Here is a 9,054-nt window from a genome sequence, read left to right as displayed (position 1 = left end):
GGTCACCGTGAGGGTCGCCGCGAAATGCATGTCGACTTCGAGGGTCGACTCGCCGACTTTGAAAGAGCAAACCTAGTCGCGCTAGAACACATAGACGTGGTCGATCCTTGGGTGGTAGAGCACAAAACCTTTATTAAGAAGACGTACAATGACCTAGGCCAACAGAGGACGGACGGAGATATACTCAAAGAGCACAACTCATGTTTCACGCGTTGGTTCAAGCAGAAGCTTCTGTCGTACCCTTTACATGAGGATTCTTCCGCGGAAGAACAACTCATATTCGCCTTGTCACAGGGCGCCGAGCACAACCTGATGACCTATGAGGCGTACGATATCAACGGCTACACATTCTACACCGAGGCCAAGGACATGAAGAGCGATGGTTATCAGAACTCCGGGGTAATGATGGAATCCTACACCGGTAATGACAAGGACAGATACTACAGAAGGATCAAGGAGATCTGGGAGCTGAGCTACGATGGAGAGAAGGTCCCGATGTTCCATGTCAGATGGGCCAAGAGCGTCCTAAAAGAAGACCGGTATTTCACCACCATGGTTATACCTGAAGCCAAATCCAAGACCGCGGGCGCAAACGTCACCGCGAAAAATGAGCCATGGGTACTGGCTTCCCAAGTGGACCAATGCTTCTTCACTACCGACCCGTCAAAGCCCAGTCGTGTTGTCGTGAGGAGAGGCAAAAGGAAGATCATCGAAATGGATGGAGTAGCCAATGAGCAAGACTTCGACAAGTACGGCGACCCGAGGATCGAACATGACGACGATGATGAAGTAGCAGCATACACCACAAGAAGAAGCAGGACCACCCTACCTAAAGGACGTCCGTTCCACAGAAGAACTCCATTTGCGAAAAAGAAGGGCAAGAAGATTGTGAACAGATAGCTAGCTAAGATCGATTGTATTTAAATCGTAGCCTTCATTTCTCGATTGTATTTCATGGGCACTTTTTGAACTATCATGAATACTTTTAAATTTCATGGACACTCGATCTCGATCCCCCTCCATCTCGATCGCTATCCCACCTCGCCAGATCCGGTCCCCCTCGCCGCCGAGCACCCCCCGGTCCACCGGCCGCCGCCGCCGACCCCCCGCACCCTCGATTCCCCTACTCAACCGCCGCCGCCGATCCCCCGCACCCCTCCCCTACTCAACCGCCGCCGCCGACCCCCCGCACCCCGCGCACCCTCCCCCGCTCCACCGGCATTACTATTAGATGATATTTTTTAAAAAATTATTACTGTCTTATAAAAAAATATTACTGTTATGATTTAAACAAGTTTGAACATATTTAAACACAAATAAGTATCAAACAGCATTTTAAATGCATAAAAAAATTGTGGAGCCTAGGAATCGAACCCAGGACCTCCTGGTGTGAGAACTAGCTCCTAACCAGTCGAGCTAGTAGAGGGAACTTGGTGTGGATCAGGTCAGGTGGAAGATAACCTGTCGGCTCGAGCAGAAATCAAAAAAAAATACTAATGGCGCACCAGGGTGAGGTGCGCCATTAGTATGGATGTACTTATGGCGCACCGAGGGGTGGTGTGCCATCAGTATTGTGCCGCCCCCATCCATATTTCCACCCCGGCCCAAACCTATTCCCTCTCTCTCCCTCGCCCTCGCCCTCGATCCCCTTCCCCTCTCCTCTCCCGACGCCGCTGCCCCGCCGCCTCGACGCTACCCCGCCGCCTCGACGCCGCCCCGACGTCGCCTCGACCCCGCCGCGACGTCTCCAACCACCACTGCCTAAGGCCCCAACGTCGGCGCCGCTCTCCCCGCCGCCCCACCTCGTTGGACGCCATCGCCCCGCCGCCCTCGTCGCCGGCGGCCCGGACGCCGCCCCATCCACACCATCGTCGCCGGAGCACCACCACCACCTGGACCTCGTCGCCTCCTCCCCTGCGTCGTCGTCGTCCCCGACATCCTCCCCGCGCCCCACTGCCCTATCCCTACGGCCCCCGTGAGCTCCCCCTCCTCCTCTCCCCCTCTCCCCCTCGCGCGCACATGAATGTATTGTATGGATGTGCTGTGCTGTGCTGTGCATGCATGCAAGGCAGAACTGAATGGATCTTTTGTGGTCTTGTTCATACAGCAAATGTGAATTATCTAGGGATAGCATTACCATACAGTAATGAGTTTCTTGATGGCTGTTATTTCCAAAAAAAAGAGATTCATGGGCACTAGCACCCTGGACATATTTTTATAGAAAAAGCCCACCCGAGTGAGGCGTCAGAAATTCGTTCCGGACGGGATTCGGACTCTGGACGCAGGGCGCACCACTGTGAACCTTGGCACTAGGGTACTGCCTAGTTGTCAATTCGCTGTTATTTCTCATAGTGATGATTTGGATCATGTCAATGTGTTCTGCTTTGCTTAAATTGGGCTGAAGATTCAGATAGATTTACTATGTCTAGTAGGGTTAATTATACGTGTGAGTTCTTTATATATATTATATAGATGAGTTGACGATGCACCTTTTCACAAGCTGTTGAGAGTTGTCACATGTCAGTCATGCTTCTACTGAATGCTACTAAAGAAGTAAACAACCTATAAATAGAAATTAAGAATGTACAGTTTGACCTGTTAGTTTCTCAAGTAATAACGGTTTAGAGTTTCATTGCCATGGGGTGCATGCCTATTTTGAATGGTACTGTAGTTGTATAGCAGAATTGGTTGCGCATAGCTCCTAGAATCTACATTAGTTTATATCATGATATGAACAGTAGTAATCAACGTATCCTAAAGGCGCCTATCTACCACATGGCTAGTGGCACATGTTCATATCTGGAAAGAGAACTAGAGTGGAAAACAGCACCACACATGCAAGGTAAAATTAGTAACATGAGCATACTGGATAGGCACACAATGCCATACATGGGAATTGAACTCATATCCTTAGGACATGGTGTGAAACAGAATATTGCCATTTTAGTCATATCCTTAGGAAATGGTGTAGGTTGTTTCCTAAGTTATGCCTATCGACACAATAGTTGTTCTAATGGCGTAGTGGGTGATTTGGGGATCTTTGCAAACCTGCCTCTGAACTGATTTTATTTGTTCATCATGCTTTTGTACTATTGGAGCTTCAGTTGGGTGGCTGCTGTGATATGGGGTTTTAGTTTTCTTGGAATTGGGGATTGATATTTGGATATGAAGATAGGATTGCAAATGCTGTCAGTAGGACTGACTACTGATAGGCACTGTGATATGTGATTATTTTCCAGCTTCTTACCTAGGTGCTTCTGTATTGTGATTATTTTGTTTCGAGGGACTATAAAAATTCTTCCATTTATCAACAGAATTCCGGTTCTGTTTTGAAAATTGGCGACATAGAAGATGCATCAGCGTCTAGCTGCCATGCTTAGTTTGATGTTGTGATGGAGGCCTTTTTTTCCTTGTCCACTCGAGAGGCCCTTGAGTTTGCTGGAATGTCGATTAACTTCCGTTCCGGCAAATTCGGGTACTCCATATGTCCTATTTTCAGCAAAGGTCATGCTGAAATTTTCCGTTAATTTTAGCATGACTTTGCTAAATATAGGACATATGGGGTACTTGTGACTAATGCATGGGCCGGGGTATCTTAGTAGTTAATTAAGTAGGATCAAGTGCCCCGGCGTACTTGTGACTAATGCATGGCTTTTAGGGTGCCCCGGGGTCGATAAAAACCGAAATGATGAAAGCTTAGGCTTTTAGGGTGCCTCGGCGTCGAAAAACCCTCAATGATAAAAGCTTAGCTTTTAGGATGCCTCGGTGTCGACAAACCCTAAATGATGAGACCATGATCTTGTTCCTTGACAATAACAAACTTTTTGACCAAACTTAGTTCCTATTTAGAGAGAAACATGGCCAACAATGATGATGCTGGGGGTTCGGGCGTCAAGGCATTCTGGGAGCTGTCCCAAGAGATGGAGGAACAACCTCACTTGTATGAGGACGCCGCCTTCCCCATCGATCCTGAGACCACTGATGGTACCGCCGAGGATGACCCCACTGATGCCACCACTGATGGTGCCGCCGAGGATGCCACCACTGATGATGGCGGCGCACGCACAGATGGCAGCCAACCGAAGAGGCAACGGAAGGACCGGCGCCCGAAAGTGCTCCGCACCCTCAAGGAGGAAGTTACTGAAGTGGACTCCGACGGGAATCCAACGGCGCCCGAACGAATAGTCAAGGGGTACTCGCTTCAGCTCGGGTGCATTCTCCGGAGCACCGTCTCGATCAACACCGACAACCTGAGGCATCCTGACTGAGGGAATTTGCGCAACCTCCTCTTCACGAAGCTGCACGAACGATACATGTTCCCCGCTGAATTTGAAAACACAAGCCTCAAAGGGAATAAAGTGAACAATGCTGCCCTCACAAAGATGAGCAAGGCCCTGTCTACTTGGAAAAGCAATGTGAAGAGAATGATCGAGAAAGGTGAGAGTTATGAGAAGATCAAGGAGAAAAATCCTTCGATCACCGAAGATGACTACAACGACTTCAAGATCAATTGCTCGAGCACCGCAAACTCCGAATCAAGTAAGTGGGGGAAAGAAATGCGGGAGATGAACTTAGGGGAACACACACTCGGTCCCGGCGGTTACAGAGTGGTGGAGCCTATATGGGACAAGGAGGAGGCGGACCGTGCCGAGCAAGGCCTACCGCCCCTCTTCGATAAATACGGTGACAAGCAGACCAGGAACTTTGTCAGGGCCCGGTACAAGAAGGACCCGAAAACAAAGGAGCTTACCACGGATCTGAAGACCAGGGCGCTTGAGCTTGTTCTGGTAAGGAATACACCCCCGTGTAATTAGCTCCATATGGTTGCATTCTAATTAATGAAGCCAAATTTCTAAATGGTTCACATTCCTTCCGCAGGCGACTGAAAGCAGTAGCGTGGGGTCGACTAAGAGCAATCCTTGGGACACCACTCTAAATAGGGCGTTGAATGTAATGAAGAACAAGGATAAGCTTAGTAAGCCGACGTCAGCTGGTCGTGTGGCCGGCAAAGGCTTGTCGACAAAATGGTCGTCATACTATAACACTGGTGGGCGAAAGGAGAAAAAGACCAGCTCGGAAAGCCAGGCGCGCGAGGTTCAAGAACTCAGGGCACAGGTGGCGCGGATTCCGGAGATTGTCTAAGAGCAAGTGGAACAACAACTCGGAAGGACGATCACCGCCATTGTGCCTACCTTGATCCAGGGGATTAGTGCGTGGATTGCGGGCGGCCAACAGGGGCCGCCCCCGATTCCTAGCTTCACGGCCAGCAACTCGCAGAACGCGATGGTGGGGCCATTGGTGTCTCCGACGCCGGCACGGGAGCTTAATGCACCCGGGTGTACGCCGGCCGGCACCTCTGCAGCAAGCGGCCCCTCCGTCAACTGCACGCCCGCCGTTGGCGGTGCCTCGACATTAGACGAGCTCGACGCCATCATCACGGTAACTAATTAAGCCTCTCTCGACCGAGGACTTCATCTCCTTGCCTTTGACTGGGCATCCCTGACGCCCTACATGTTTTCGCAGGGCGCCGCCGATGTTCCGTGCACTCTCCTGCACTTCGTGAACAACGAGTTGGTCGATGTCGCCATGGGCAAAATCGTTCAACCGGGAAACCCCTTGTTCCACGGTACCCAGATGCCACCCAACTTGTTTAGGGTTCAACTGGTTCGGGTGCTGCCAGGCTGCGACGAGTTGTTACCTCCGATTCGACCCGTCGGGGCCGACGATGATGACGTGATGACCCTCAGCGCCTGCCTGAGCTGGCCCCTGCTTTGGCCGAAGTGCCAGAATAGTTTGGGGGCGGGGGACACCACCCCAAAGATAACACCGCCAGTCGTGCCGGCGCCAAGTCGGCCCCATGGCAAGACCGCCGCAACGGTGCCGGACATCCCTATGCCACTGGATCCAAACATGCATATGGCACAGGATCAGAACGACGACGACGATGATACATTTGCCAACGTCGATCAGTACTTTGCCGATCGTGGGTACGGTGGCGACTTCATGGGGCCTCCTTCTCAAGAACCCAACCCAACAAAAGACGTGCGCGATCTAGCTGGTACCGTGGAGAAGCCAAGTTGCAACAGGCATCGTCTGCCGTTCAGCTATCAGGAGACGCCTCTAGCTGCCGACTTCACCGAGCCTCAGATAGGCGAGGTACGAAATATTATCAGCCCCAACACACTCAAGAAGGCGGTCTGTGAGCAGAACTCGGTCCCATTACAGGAGAAGAAGAAGGCACGCAAAAGAAAGACTAACAAGGGTGCGGGCCAGCCGGCACCGAGTACGATCCGTGCTCAGGACGGGCCACCTTCACCTGAGGATATCTCGAGGAGGGTGCATGTGGCGGGTAGGCCGATGCTACCGAGAAATATGCTCGATGCTGCAACCGGTGCTATGCGGAGTCTGCATGACAGTGTTCTTTCTTTGGAGAAGCGGCGTCTCGGAGAGAAGGATGTGGCATACCCGGTTTTCGCGGCCAAGGTGCCAGAGGGCAAGGGCTTTGTGGATAACTCCATCGGGGGTACGATCGTCCTGTGGTATGATGACATCCACGCTATGTTGAACCTTCATCCGCTGCACTACACCTTCGTTCGGCTATTTTCGCTGAGTATGGAGATGCGGATCATTCGCGACAAGACCCCGGACATCGTGATAGTCGACCCCTTCTACATGCGTGCCATGATCTTGGGCAGCGCTGGGGACCGGCAAGTCGCGGCTTCTTACCTCGAAGGCGTCATTCTGGCAAACCAAGATAAGGATAACTTCCTCGTGCCTTACTTTCCCGAGTAAGTCCTCCCCTCAACCGCCCCGTAACATATGAATTCTTAGATTTCGATCTTTTTTCTTTTAACATTCCGTGTTTTCTGCAGTGACACACATTGCACGCTCATCCTCCTAAGCCCCAAATATTCCATGGCCACGTATTTCGACCCGGACCGTCAGTCGAACATAGACTACACAAATGTCAAGAAGGTTCTTGATGATGTTCTCCCCGGCTACGTCAAATCTGGAGGCACCTTCACCAGGCCTATTCGTAAGTACGGCAAGCACGTGTTCTCCCACAATACGATGTTCTGCTGCGTCAAGCAGCTGCCTGGCGGTCAGAAGGGTACCTGCTACGCCATCCATCACATGCGGGCGATCGTACGGGACCATCATCAACTTCTGCTACCGAGTAAACTCAAAGATTGGGCCGCGAGCGTGTCGACAATCCAGGACGCGGACATCAGACAAGAATTCTTTCGCATCCAGTTGGAGTTTGCGGAAATCATCCATCAAGATGTCCTTTGTAACTCGGGGCAGTTCTACCTCAGAAATCAACCGTCCAACAGTGACATCGACACAATGCTACAAATGCAGGCTGACAACGACCGTTATTTCATGACTCCCACGATAGACGGCGGCTTCATCCACGCTCCGGTCCCTTGAGTCGAGTGGAAAGCAGTGATGCTGTGTCTAGTTCTGAAACATCGATTGGCTCATGTTGTAATTAAACTTTAATGAAGTTGTAGTATGTCTCTTTGGTTTCGAGAGTCGTTCAACTTAGATGTAATCGATGCTATTAATGTCTTGCTTTTCTCTTCCGATCGTTCTGTTGCATACTTATATATTGCTTATGTATTGTCTGTGAATTGGTACTAACGTTTCGTTTGGCTACTGCATAGCGATGCCGTCGTATGTCGTGTACAAGGGTAAGGTTCCCGGAGTCTACGATGACTGGGAGGAGTGTCGGAGACAGGTTCACCGATTCAGCGGTAACAGTTACAAAGGGTACACCACTAGGGCCGAGGCCGAATCTAGATACGCCCGCTATCTAGCGGGAGAGGGGAGGGAGCGCTGGAGGAACCGGATGAAGACGAGTTTCATCGTGATGTTGCTCATCGTGATGACTGCAGCTCTCTTCTATGTGATGATAGTTTAGATGATCGATATCGACTTGTAATGTGAAGACAAACTCACTACTCGCGGTCTCGAGACTTGTAATATAATGTTCTATCTTTGTTCGGTCTTTTCAATTCGGAGACTAATATGATGAATTGTATTCGGAGACTAATATGATGAATTGTATTCAGAGACTAATATTCTATTGTATTCGATGAATCTGTTGTTGATGTGTGCTGTCTATATTTCGTCCAATTATACATTTTGTAACCTGTGCAAAAAACAGAAAATTAAAAAATAAAAAAAACCTAATATTCATACTAATGGCGCATCACATCACAGTGTGCCATTAGTATGCCAAAGGATACTAATGGCGCATCATTAAACAGTGCGCCATTAGTATGCCGAAGTTACTAATGGCGCATCTTGTTGTTGTGCGCCATTAGTATGCCAAAGCACCTGGGTATACATGGCCCCCTGGGAGGCATACTAATGGCGCATCTGAGGTGCGCCATTAGTATACCAGATACTAATGGCGCACCTGTGGTGCGCCATTAGTAAAATATACTAATGGTGTGGCACTAATGGCGGACCACTAATGCGCCATTAATGTCCAAATTAGGTGCGCCATTAGTAGGGCTTTTCCCAGTAGTGGTTGTTTGGCTATGTTATCGCTTTGCTCAACCCCTCTTATAGCGTTGATAGTTGCAGGTGAAGATGGAGTTTGTTCCTTGTTGGAATATGATTATTGTTGGGATATCATTATTATATCTTGTTTACTTTAATGCATCTATATACTTGGTAAAGGGTGGATGGCTCGGCCTTATGCCTGGTGTTTTGTTCCACTCTTGCCGCCCTAGTTTCCGTCATACCGGTGTTATGTTCCTTGATTTTGCGTTCCTTAGGCGGTTGGGTGTTATGGGAACCCCTTGACAGTTTGCTTTGAATAAAACTCCTCCAGCAAGGCCCAACCTTGGTTTTACATTTGCACTAACAACCTATCACCTTCCCTTGGGTTCTGTAGACTCAAGGGTCATCTTTATTTTAACCCCCCCAGGCCAGTGCTTCTCTAAGTGTTGGTCCAACCTGAGCGATGTCCTGCCCCTTGGGAAACTAGGGTCTATGACAACCCGACGTCTGGCTCATCCGGTGGGCCCTGAGAACGAGATA

At 50.0% G+C, this 9,054-nt stretch overlaps 1 pseudogene; it reads left to right on the top strand.

Moving 5' to 3' along the window:
- The first annotated feature begins 4,953 nt into the window (after window positions 1-4,953).
- The window catches only part of LOC125536743, an 88,275-nt pseudogene continuing 84,174 nt past the window's right edge, over window positions 4,954-9,054 (top strand).

This window comes from Triticum urartu, chromosome 2, assembly GCF_003073215.2.
Source record: "Triticum urartu cultivar G1812 chromosome 2, Tu2.1, whole genome shotgun sequence".
In the NCBI taxonomy this organism is placed as follows: Eukaryota; Viridiplantae; Streptophyta; class Magnoliopsida; order Poales; family Poaceae; genus Triticum; species Triticum urartu.
The sequence above is the reverse complement of the archived record's forward strand: the minus strand, read 5'-3'. Positions and strand labels throughout refer to the sequence as shown.